The following is a 12,339-nucleotide window of genomic DNA, read 5'->3' on the forward strand; positions in this document are numbered from 1 at the left end:
GCACCAAAATGAAGAATTGCATTTGACATGACACATTTGTAGCCTATATATTATGAGTTCTTATTCACTACCGTAACCATGGTTGATTTTGAGCCAATTCCACTAAAAATATACTTGTGCTAATTTTCATAAGCACACACAATTTAAGCAAAATAACTATGTTTGCATTAAACACCGTCGGGTGGGCTAAGGTATTGGTAACTCACTTTTGAATGCAAACAGCTAGCTTCATAGAAAAGGAAATACAGCACTTCTATATTGTATTATGCATATAAAATGTTTTGTATATCGTGAGTGGCCCACCAGTAACATGCTAAATGTGAGATATCTCAGTAACATGCTAAATGTGAGATATTTCAGATATCTCACATTTAGCATGTTACTGGTAGGCCACTCACGATATACAAAACAATTTATATGCATAATACAAACAGAGCATGTTCATAAATACAGTATATATATATTTTTTACAATGCAGCAATAGGGTACAGAAAAGTTTTTTATTATTTTGTTTTAAAAAGTCATTAAAATGTTGTCACAATGTTTGGAGTCTTTTTAAGACAGGAGTGAACACTGAACAAGAACTTACAATATGTTTTCATAAGGTACGTTGAACTACACTTGTTTACATGCAAAATACTATTCATATATCTTACTAACTACAGTGAGTCTCTTTAAGACTTCTATTCATAAATGCTCTGCTGCAATTCTGACGCTCTTATCAAATCGTCTTATTTCAAATGTGCCATTTGCAGCTTATTCTTGTATTTTTTTGTTTATGTCTTTTTGCATGTATGGTACATAATTAATATGGACTTATTGTTCTGATGCAAATAAATAGTAATAATAATATTATCAATATGGTATGAAATTTGGAAATCTAGCCAATGAAATACTTACCTGCTTCAGGGTTACCTTCGTGTTGAAAAAGTTAGCTTTCAAAAGCATAATATGCAATTATATATACACCATTACGATGGTGCTACTTTAGAAGTACATTAATTCAATAATTCCATAGCTACGGTATATTTACACTTTGAGGTACCGGTAATGAACGTTCTTCCATTTTTTGCATACTATATATAGCAATTGAACGTAATTTATTTTTCACATATGCATTACGTACATTACTGGTATGCTGGCACTTGATGAAAATGGTGCATTACTGAATTCATTTGTATTTACTGTTGAATGAAGATTTGGAAGGTGAAATTCGCCTATGACAGGGAAATTCTCTTCAAAAAGTGGGGTATTACCAGGCCTCGAAATTTGTACTTTTTTCCGGCGGTCAAGCATGTCCTACCGGACTGGCCCTTTCAGCGGACATTTGATATCTCAACCGGACATATTTTTTGCATGTAGATTTTGCACAAAATCACACTACAGTATTGTATGTGTAGTCATGTTTGTAGAAGATTTTCTACAACAGAATAACTCTGCAATGGTTGATGGCTTAATTAACCGACCCTGAAGTATACAGGAGCAGATTGCTTGCAAATAAAGCAGTGTGTTAATGACAGTCGTGTAATGACGCAATAAACACAATTGAAAACAACAATCCAAATTTTCTTATTACAAAAGCAACTACGATCACTTATTCCGTGGTTTTTGCGTTATAGAATCGTTGTGCCAAGTCATTACTGCCGGCGCGGGGTCGTAAATCTCCAGCTCAGGACCGTCCAGACAAATGCGCATTGGTGACTCAATAGTGTTAGCCCTCAATAGTGTTATTTCATTAATGGAGATACTGTACGCCGATGATTTGGTTTTGTTGAGTGACACAATGGAAGATCTGAGAGGGAAATTTGAGAAGTGGAAGGAGTCGTTTGAATGTAAAGGTATGCGTGTGAACATCAAAAAGACAAAGGTCGTAATAAGCGGAACGGAAGGGGAAATCACAATGAGCAAAATTGACCCATGTGGCGTCTGCGGAAGAAGAGTGATGGCAAATTCTGTTACATGTACGAAATGCAAGAAATGGGTGCATGGAAGATGTGCAAAGATGAAGAGAGTGACATGCAGATCTGGAGATGGTTTTGAATGTGAAAGATGCAAGAAGATTGAGGAAGGAATGATTGGTCCTGTTGAAAAGCTGAATGATGAAGTTGAATCAGTAAATGCCTTTTGCTATCTAGGAGATAGATTGAATGCCAGTGGTGGTTGTGAAGCGGCAGTGACTGCAAGAGGAAGGTTTGGTTGGGTGAAATTCAGAGAGTGTCGAGAGTTGTTATGTGGTAGAAGATTTCCGTTGAAAATGAGAGGAAGAATTTATACTAGTTGTGTGAGATCTGCAATGCTGTACGGAAGTGAGACATGGTGCTTACGGGAAAACGAATTGGCGATTTTAAGAAGAACTGAGAGAGCGATGGTGAGAGCAATGTGTGGTGTAAAGCTGATGGACAAAAGGAATACCGAAGAACTTATGAGCTTGCTTGGGTTGAATGAGAGTGTTGATAAGTTGGCAAAAGCGAATGGAGTGAGGTGGTATGGGCATGTTTTGAGAAGGGATGAAGATGATGTTTTGAGAAGAGCGCTGGAGTTGCGAGTGGAGGGTCGGAGAAAACAAGGAAGACCAAAGAAAACATGGAAAAAGCAAGTTGAGGAAGAAAGCAGCAAGGTGGGCTTGACAAGAGAGGACGCGTTAGACAGATCGATGTGGAGGCAGGGTGTGAAGACGATTGCGGCACTTGGAGGTGAATCCGGCCACCCTCGGTAACGGGGACATCACCGGATAAAAACTGGACTACTACTACTACTACTACAGTGTTAGTGTTAACTAACTAACACAATAGTGTTAGTCTAACACCCTCCCTTCTGTGCAGAAATTCTATTTCTATCAGTATCAGCGTGAATAAGGTCGCCACATTCGCCTGAGCACGTACGGAATCCAGCTGAGACTTGCTTTTCTGTGACGTTTTTTTTTAACAAACGATCGATGTAACGCAATAATCCTCATTGTTAAAATTAGAATACATACTTCACAAGGTAGATTTAAACGATCTGTCTTAGCCTGATGCTGCGAGTTTGCTGTGGCAATAGTAAGTTGCGCAAGCTTTCGGAACACAGTTCCCTAGTCATGTGCTATGATGAATGGTGTTGAAGTCAGTGAGTGGTTCTTTAGTGTGGTTCTTTCGTTTAGCTTGAGGCTGCTGGTTGTTGAGTTTCTGTGTTGTTAGGCGTTTTATGTTGCAAAATTTGTTTTCAGTTGATTAGATAACGTAGTTCTTCCCTTTCGGCACGGTTGTTGATTTTAGGATTTTGTCTGCTGATGAATATGGCCTCTTTGAAACGTAATTTCACTGCGTCATTTTTTCGGGCAATTATTGTAAATTCAAAGTCGGTGTGACACTGTTATTGATGATTAAAGACCGAACTTTTGTCTAAGCTGAGGTGTTCTTTGATGCGGGAGTGGAGTGGTCGAATCGTGTTGCCTATGTAGCTTTCCCTGCATTTCTTTCATGCGATCTTGTAGACACAGTTCTTGGTGGTACATATGTCATCGTTCCCTCAGCTCAGACAAAAGTTCGGTCTTTAATCATCAACAACAGTGTCACACCGACTTTGAATTTACAATAATTGCCCGAAAAAATGACGCAGTGAAATTACGTTTCAAAGAGGCCATATTCATCAGCAGACAAAATCCTAAAATCAACAACCGTGCCGAAAGGGAAGAACTACGTCATCTAATCAACTGAAAACAAATTTTGCAACATAAAACGCCTAACAACACAGAAACTCAACAACCAGCAGCCTCAAGCTAAACGAAAGAACCACACTAAAGAACCACTCACTGACTTCAACACCATTCATCATAGCACATGACTAGGGAACTGTGTTCCGAAAGCTTGCGCAACTTACTATTGCCACAGCAAACTCGCAGCATCAGGCTAAGACAGATCGTTTAAATCTACCTTGTGAAGTAAGCTACGATCATGCTGCTAAAAGCGAAACTCAATCAATTAGAATACATATCCTGCCGAAAACTTCAGGCAACTTTATTTCAAGGCAACATTGCAAGGCGTTGAAATGATGTAAAAATGGCTACTTTTGCCATCAGCTCGTTAACCACGCCACTCTAATGTGATCTTTAAAGCAATTGCCTGTACTATTATTGTTTCAGCTCCGTATTTGTTTGCGTTAAACAAACAATTGTAATAATTCAAATTTAAAATATATTTTTGCTGCATTAGCTCTATTTTTGTCAAGAATTTTGCGGAGGTCATTTATGACCGACCAATGAGTCGGCTTCGGCAGACATTCGAGGTCATTCCGGAGGTCATGTCCGCCATGACCGCCGGAATTTCGAGGCCTGGTATTACAGTATTACACCGACATATTGCGCAATGAAATCAACAACCTTAATCTGCCTGATGCATACCGTATCATGACTATTGTGAAGAAAGCTTATTGCCGGACCTGGACTGTGCAAGGTATAGCCTACAGCAATCCATTAACTATGGAAACTCTCTACGAAGGCGCTTTTGAAGAACTTTTCTAGATCCTTGATATGTTGACGTGTATTGTTTTCGCTGTGATAGTCAGAAATAAAAAAAAAAGAACTTATAAAAAAAGTGCTGGAGATGCGAATGGGGTAATATTTTTTGCCACTACAAGACTTCTTACATGGTAGAAATAAAACAGTTAAACAATCGCATAAGCCAAACTGTGCACTACGTAGCACTCTGAAAAGTATTTAAGCAATTCTAAAAGCAAACTTTGAAGGAGAATTCCTGTTGTATTTTGTTATTCGTTTTTGATTGGTACAATAAACATCATAGCATACATACATATCATTTTTTTGGAAAATTAAACAAAGATAATGAATACTGCTGCAACGCCAACATTGTTAGGCCTATGTGTTTCCGGTGGCTCCAGGTCCCCTGCTGCCATGGGCAAGCATATTAACCCTTGAAAGGGGGGTATCGCGACTGCCACGTCGCTCATTGTTGCCTGGTTTCGGAGGATGTTTGAAGTTCCTTGATTGGGGTAGGATCTCTACACAAACATATAGAAAATAATGTAGTGCAGTCGAGCATCTGTAGGAGCAGACAAACCTCCACGATCGGCTAACTCAAACAACTGGGCATATTCCTCTGGTACACAGTCTTGGATTTTATGTACATTTATAATCTTGCACAAGCAATTCTTTGCAAGCCTAGCATTTTCTTCGGTGAGATTCACTACGTCCAATGTATCCACTAACAAAGCATGTAACATTAGCATCAACAATTCAACATCAGATAAATCATCTATGCTAACTACAACAAAGAAATCATCAAGCCATTTGAAAGAGGAAGCGTCTGAAATTTCCGGGGGAGATTGGTCAGAGGAAACCAGGCAAGATGCTGATACCAAAGCTTGCTGTTGTTGTAACAAACTTAAACAACAAACTTTTTTTCTGACTGGAGCAGCTGCTTTATTTCAGGAAAACTTTCGCAAGTGCTGTAGCCTATTATAGCACACAATCACTAATTATTGGTGGTTGGTCAATTCTTGGTCGTTGGTTTGAATCTTCATCCTCGGGTAACTCAGTCTGAGAATGCAGATTCAAACCAACAGTAGTTGTTTTTCAATCTCATTGGCGAACCCTTTTTATTCAATGAAGTAGTGTGCCTGCCTCTGCACACTAGTGTGTATGAATGTGTAGTTAGATTTACTGTGATGGGGTGGTGGCTGACTAGATGACTGCTTATGGTCTTTCGCTACCATCCTGATTGCGCCATAATCTAACCAACAGTTGTACAATGCATTGTTTTGACAATTACATTTTACTCTGATTATTTGTTAATATATGGCGCTGTTAAAACAAAATAAATTGACTTGACTTGACTTTACTGACATGAAGAAGTTACCTCCATTGATTTGACGATACCAACTTTGTCGCTTGTGACTTTATCGCTTTAAATTACTGAACCTGCATACTTACCGGTACCGTAATCAAAATTGTCTTGCTAATGCTCTTTGTTTACAAATTATTTTTGGGAGTGACTATTTTGAGTGCCACAGATTGAAACATATCAACTGTTTGTTGTAGGCTGTCACTAAATAAAACAACTTTATACACTTTTTTAAAATAAGTGTCAACTGAATTAGTTGATCAATCAATGTTTTTGGAAATGATGCTGGCTAAGTAGCATCTGCCAATTACGGTACTAATTTCAAGCCTACTTCAGCTTAAAGCTTCTGCAAATATTTAGTAATTAAACCCTTCAATGATTAAGCTGCTGTATATACTTGGTACATTGAAACTTATGAACTTTAATGACCACTACTTCAAACTATAAAGTAATCAATTCCTTAGTAATTTAAAAACTCACATCACATTTTAATTACCGTACTTGTATAGTCATGCTAGATATTAACTGTAACTAACCGGAATGGCCCGTTTCGGCTAGTCCGATTCGGCTGATCCGATTCGGCTAGTCCGATTCGGCTATTACCCTTTTCGGCTACAGCCCGATTCGGCTAGTCCGATTTGGCTGATCCGATTCGGCTAGTTCCCTATTGGGCTACAGTCTTTAGCGGTTAGTTCCCTATTCGGCAATTTTTTGAAAATCCAACGATAATCCTTCTGTTATCCAACAAAATCCAACATCGTTTCTTTTGCATTCCGACAAATTTAGCGAAAAATGTTTGAATTATATTAAATTTCTTTTACAGTTGAAATTATCGAAGCTTTAGATGAGTGGGGTTTTGACCTAATCATTGAGATCTTAAAACTAAAAAGCGAATTAAATTTATTTTTGAACTATTACTGTTTGCTCAGATGAAATTGACATGTATCATGCGTCGCCGTCTGCATGCAAACTTAGAATATATTAGAATCCTGAACTATTACAAAATTCTAAATCCAACGACGCTTTCTGTTTATTTACAGTAGAGAATTTTGTATTTTGATCTCGAAGCTTTAGATGAGTGGAGTTTAGACCTAACCACTGAGATCATAAATCATATTTATGACACCGGTTACATCCCTAGTGATATGGTACGTTCCATATTCATAACTTTACCAAACAAAATCGGAGCAACAGAATGCTCACTCCACAGAACAATTAGCCTTGTGAATTACGTAACAAACAGCTTACTCCAAATCATGTTGATGCGATTGAGACCAAAACTACAATCGGAAATTTCAACAGCACAGTTTTTATTTGTTCCAGACAAAGGGACCACAAAAGGAATTTTTACATTAAAAATGATAACAGAGAGATGTGTCCGATCTCCAGATCTTATCAACGCTTACAGTGAGATGATTTTGAGAGACATCGAACATATGAATGGAGTAAAGGTTGGGGTACAAAATGTAACAAGCTTGAGATACGCTGATGAATGATGATACAGTCCTGATAGCAGAATCTGCAAACGATCTACAGGACTTATTAAATTGTGCTGTCAATAACAGTACACGAATGGGTTAAGAGTTAAATTCAAAAACAGAATGTATGACCGTATCAAAAATGAAAACTTATCCAAATTGCAACCATACATTCAATGGTGTGTTGCACTCAATGGTGTGAAACAAGTTGATAAATTGAAATATCTTGGGTACGCTATAACTTGCGATGGCAAAGTGACACTGAAATTAAAAAGAGAATCGCTATAGCAAAGGATACTTTCAGTAAAATGAGCGTAGTCTTCAGGAATCGCAACATGACAACAAAGACCAAAATTAAACTTTTGAAAGCATATGTAATATCAATTCTAACCTACGGATGTGAATGCTAGACAATAAGTAACGATATGATAATAAGAACAGTTAGAAGGCGCCAGATGCAATTTGTAGGTCATATTTACAGACAGGGAGATTTGGGATGGGAAAAAGAAGCAGTGGCCGTCAAAGATTAACTTATTTAAACAGATTGAATCAATGGGCCACAAACACAACAGTTAAAACGAACGATTTTATACCAATGGCAAATGACAGAAAAGATTGGAACACCATGATCGCCAACGTCTGTATCAGATGAGACACATAATCATCATCAATCGTTTCTTTTGCATTCCGACAAAGAAAAATAAATTGAATTGAAATTTAGCGAAACATAAAAAGCGAATTGAATTTATTTTTGGACTATTAAATTAAAATGTTGCTCACATAAACTTGACATGTATCCTGCGTCACCGTCTGTATGCAAACTTAGAATATATTCGAATCCTCAACTATTACAAAATTCCAATCCCTAGTTTAACAAGTCAATACAATCAATACGGTACATAACAAGTAGGGTGGGTCGAAACGGACTTTTTCTCCGATTTCATTGCTACAAACTTTCTTTCTTGCGAATAATCATAAAACGACATTCCTGAAAGTTTGAGCTTGATCGAACATCGTCTTCATTTCTAAAAATGCTGATTCTTGCCAGTGTTCACTACCTGTGAAATAGGTAGGGCCAGTAAAAGTCATTAAAGTCATATTTTTTTGGTAATGCAGAAAGTTGTCAAACCGATAACAGTGAAACAACGACGTTTCTACGGTGTCTATTTAAGAAGTTATAAAGTCATAAAAAGTTATATTTTCTGTTTTAGATCATAAAATATGACTTCATTTTTACTTCAAAATACAAAGATTGAGCCGGAGTAACTTTGTAAATGCAGTTCAAACAGCTCCTGTAGACATTGAACTTTGATAATTTGTGGAAGGGAGGCAATGAGAGTTCTCACGCTGAGTCTCACTTAGCATTGGAAGCAACATTTTTATTACTTTCTGTAGCCTAGTAATAGCGCTTGCTGTTTGATGTTAATTTGCATTGTGACATCATCTTGACACATTATTTTGCAACACACAATCCAGTCTCTGAACATTATAAACACTTGCAGTAGGCCACTACGTCGCTAATAAGCTGAACCGTCGTAACTCCAAAAATGCAGTTTTGAGAAAATTGAATTTTAAAGTTCACGCTGTGTTTGCTGTACATTGTTTGATCTTTCTAAAAGTTCTCTAACGGAAAAACATGAAAACTATACATTGTCTTTCATGGAGCTTTGTTGTTGAAAAAAAGATAATTCTTTTTTGCAAAAATTGAACGTTAGAAAAATGAGTATGGACATACGATAGTTTAACAATAAAAAATTGTCGAAATGTAGTTACAATATAGGCCTCGAAATATCCGGCGGTCATGGCGGACATGACCTCCGGAATGACCTTGAATGTCTGCCGAAGCCGGCTCATTGGTCGGTCATAAATGACCGCCGCAAAATTCATGACAAAAATAGAGCTAATGCAGCAAAAATATATTTTAAATTTGAATTGTAACAATTGTTTGTTTAACGCGAACAAATACGGAGCTGAAGCAATAATAGTAGGGATGTGCCGATTACAGAATTTTTGCCGATACCGATTCTTAAATATTTGCCGATTCCGATTCTTTGGTTAAATGATTAAAGCTGCTTTTAGTTGGCGCTCTACAAGTGGTTGCGATTTTGTTACAAGTTGCTGCCTTTGAAATGTCTAAAAGCGTTCACTTTGTCGCCTGCTCTAGACAGCGTGATTTTTTACGGTAGTTCTTCGCTTCTTGCGCGCTACAAAGTGGTGATAGACACGTTTTATTTGTTGTGGAAATCAGTGAAAAGAGAAAAATCGCCATTGCTCACAGAGTGCAAAATCAACGTAGCTTAATGCAGTGTGCAAAATATTATCTTGTGCGGTTTGCAGTATTTTTCTCGCAGAATTCAAGAAGGTGCCTGAAACAAGAAGAGAAAAAGACTAGAATGTAAAAGAAAATGAACGCAGCGGTATTGAATATACAAAAACCTTTAAAAAAGTAACACACCAGCCTTGCATTCAAAGTGCACCAATAGGCGAAAAAAGAAAAACATCTTGTGAAGAAATTAGTATTGTTTTCGAACGCAGAGTTGCAGCCAATCTTGTTGCTTAGCAAACACGTGAAGATTACCGGGTAGCTGGTTTGATTACGTTTGCGCAATCTCACGATCGTTTGTTGAACGCATTAAGCGTAATAGGCCAATACTTGGAAGTTACTTCTCTCTGCTTAGTAAATTAACATTAAGCAACTTTCAGTGACTACGAATTTTACAACGATTAAACAATAATTACAAAGAACATTTCCGCTTTTTAATATTCAAAATTAAAGGCACGTAAATTAAAATGCAATATCATCAACTTTTCTCCAGTTGCTGGAGTAATTCTGTTCCGTTGAGGCGTAAAAATATTGCCACCTGTGCTAAAAATTCGTTCGCTTTCGATCGACGATGGTGGTGACGAAAGCAATTTATTTGCAATTTTGCTCAGCTCAGGAAACATAGTATTATTTGCTTTCCACCAAATCACTTCTCTTCTTGCTGCGCTAAAAATGTCTGCATTAAGGTATATTCTACAGAACAAAGAAAACTCCCTAATTTTGACGAACCCCGACTAGAGCTGGGACAGCATTTGGCTGTAACATAGTCCGTTTCATGGGTTGAACAAACAATCAAGTGATTATTGCGCAAACGAGGTAATCTTTTTTCACGTGTTTACTAAGTGACAAGATTAATTCACTGCAATTCAGCGTCTGAAAAGATATAACTTGCAACTTCACACGTTGTTTTCCATTGACGCCCTTTGTTTTTTTTCTAAAAGCGTTTTGAATCTTTCAGACTGTTGTTCTCATTTTCTTTGCAGTTTATACCCCCTCGCTTTTAACTTGCTTTTAGCGCCTTGCATACTGCAAGCTAATAACTATTACGTAATAATCCATTTCTCCTTTAACTTCTAACCGTTGTGTAATCATTCAACTTTTATATTTTATCTGGTCTGACTTTCTCTTTGAACGTTTTTCGTCATTTCAAAGAAAGAAAGTATTTTGATCTCGTGCCTACTAAACAAGAGTTTACAAAATGGCGGACAATCGTCATAATTTAGAGTTTTAGACTACCGCTCTCCGAATGCTAGTTGACGCTGATGCGGTTGTTCAAAGAAGCCGTTCTTTGATCGGTATTTCCACGCGCTCGCGCTACTTTTGATTAGGAAACTTTGATAAAGAATCGGCAATTTTTTCCGATGCCGATTCTCCAAAAATTGCCGATACCGATTAATCGACACATCCTTAAATAATAGTACAGGCAATTGCTTTAAAGATCACATTAAAGTGGCCTGGTTAACGAGCTGATGTCAAAAGTAGCCATTTTTACATCATTTCAATGCCTTGCAATGTTGCCTTGAAATAAAGTTGTCTGAACTTTTCGGCAGGATATATTGTATTATAATTTTAACAATGCGGATTATTGCGTTACATTGATCGTTTGTTAAAACGATACGTCACAGAGAAGCAAGTCTCAGCCGGGTTTCGCACGTGCTTAGGTGAATGTGGCGACCTTATTTACGCTGATTTCAATTGTGTTTATTGCGTCATTACACGACTGTCATTAACGCACTGATTTATTTGCAAGCAAACTGCTCCAGTACACTTCAGGGTCGGTTAATTAAGCCATCAACCATTGCAGAGTTATTCTGTTGTAGAAAATCTTCTACAAACACGACTACTGTGGTGTGATTTTGTGCAAAATCTACATGCAAAAAATATGTCCGGTTGAGATATTAAATGTCCGCTGAAAAGGCCAGTCTGGTAGGACGTGCTTGACCGCCGGACAAAAGTATAAATTTCGAGGCCTGCAATAAAACAGCAAAATTGTTATGCGAAATAGAAAGAAATATAAGTAAGCCTTGAATATCAACATGCAAAAAACGATTGAAAGAAAAATTAACTAAAAGAAAAGGGAGTGTTAACGTGAAACGTGTAAAATTACTTTCAGAGCAGAGTATCGTAAGTCCCATTTTATTATTTTATTTTTTTGCAAAACTATCGTAACTCCAATTTGCGATAGTTCATCGTTCTGTATCATCAAAACTAAAGCAGATGGACTTACGATGCTTTAACAAAATAAACTGTAGTTTATAAAGATATCAAATCAATCAAAAACGCAATTTTGAAAAATTTGGACTTACGATAGTTCAGCTTAACGGCGACTAAGTCAACCAGTGCTGAGACCTCAAGAGTCAAGGGTACTTTTCGAGTACAGAGCTTTGACTCTTACTACTAAGTAGCTTGTTTGGTAGGTAGGCCTACACATAGGCGCCGACTTTTATTTTTGCACGGGGTGGCAGATAGCACAATATGGCAACCTATAAACTTTCAAACTGCATGTTTTTGTTTGATTTTTACTAAGCATTCGAAAATTGCATTTTTTTAATTTGAAAATAGATATTCATTTAGGGGGTGGAGCTATCAATTATCGAGATAATTTTATTTCCGAGTATTTTATAGCTGTCATAATTTATAGCGATATTGAGCAGTTTAAAATTTTTCAAAAAAGATTTTTGGGAGAGGCAATGGAAAGATC

The 12,339-nt window shown here is 37.3% G+C and overlaps 1 protein-coding gene across 1 annotated transcript in view; it reads left to right on the forward strand.

Annotated features, from left to right (window-relative positions):
* Nucleotides 1-482: 482 nt before the first annotated feature.
* LOC145786465 (protein O-mannosyl-transferase TMTC3-like) overlaps nucleotides 483-12,339 on the forward strand; it is a 54,271-nt gene continuing 42,414 nt past the window's right edge. The window contains exon 1 of the mRNA XM_082598126.1: nucleotides 483-605. The gene's annotated coding sequence lies outside the window, so the exon portion shown is untranslated. The remainder of the gene's footprint in view (nucleotides 606-12,339) is intronic.

This window comes from Aplidium turbinatum, chromosome 17, assembly GCF_918807975.1.
Source record: "Aplidium turbinatum chromosome 17, kaAplTurb1.1, whole genome shotgun sequence".
Classification (NCBI taxonomy): Eukaryota; Metazoa; Chordata; class Ascidiacea; order Aplousobranchia; family Polyclinidae; genus Aplidium; species Aplidium turbinatum.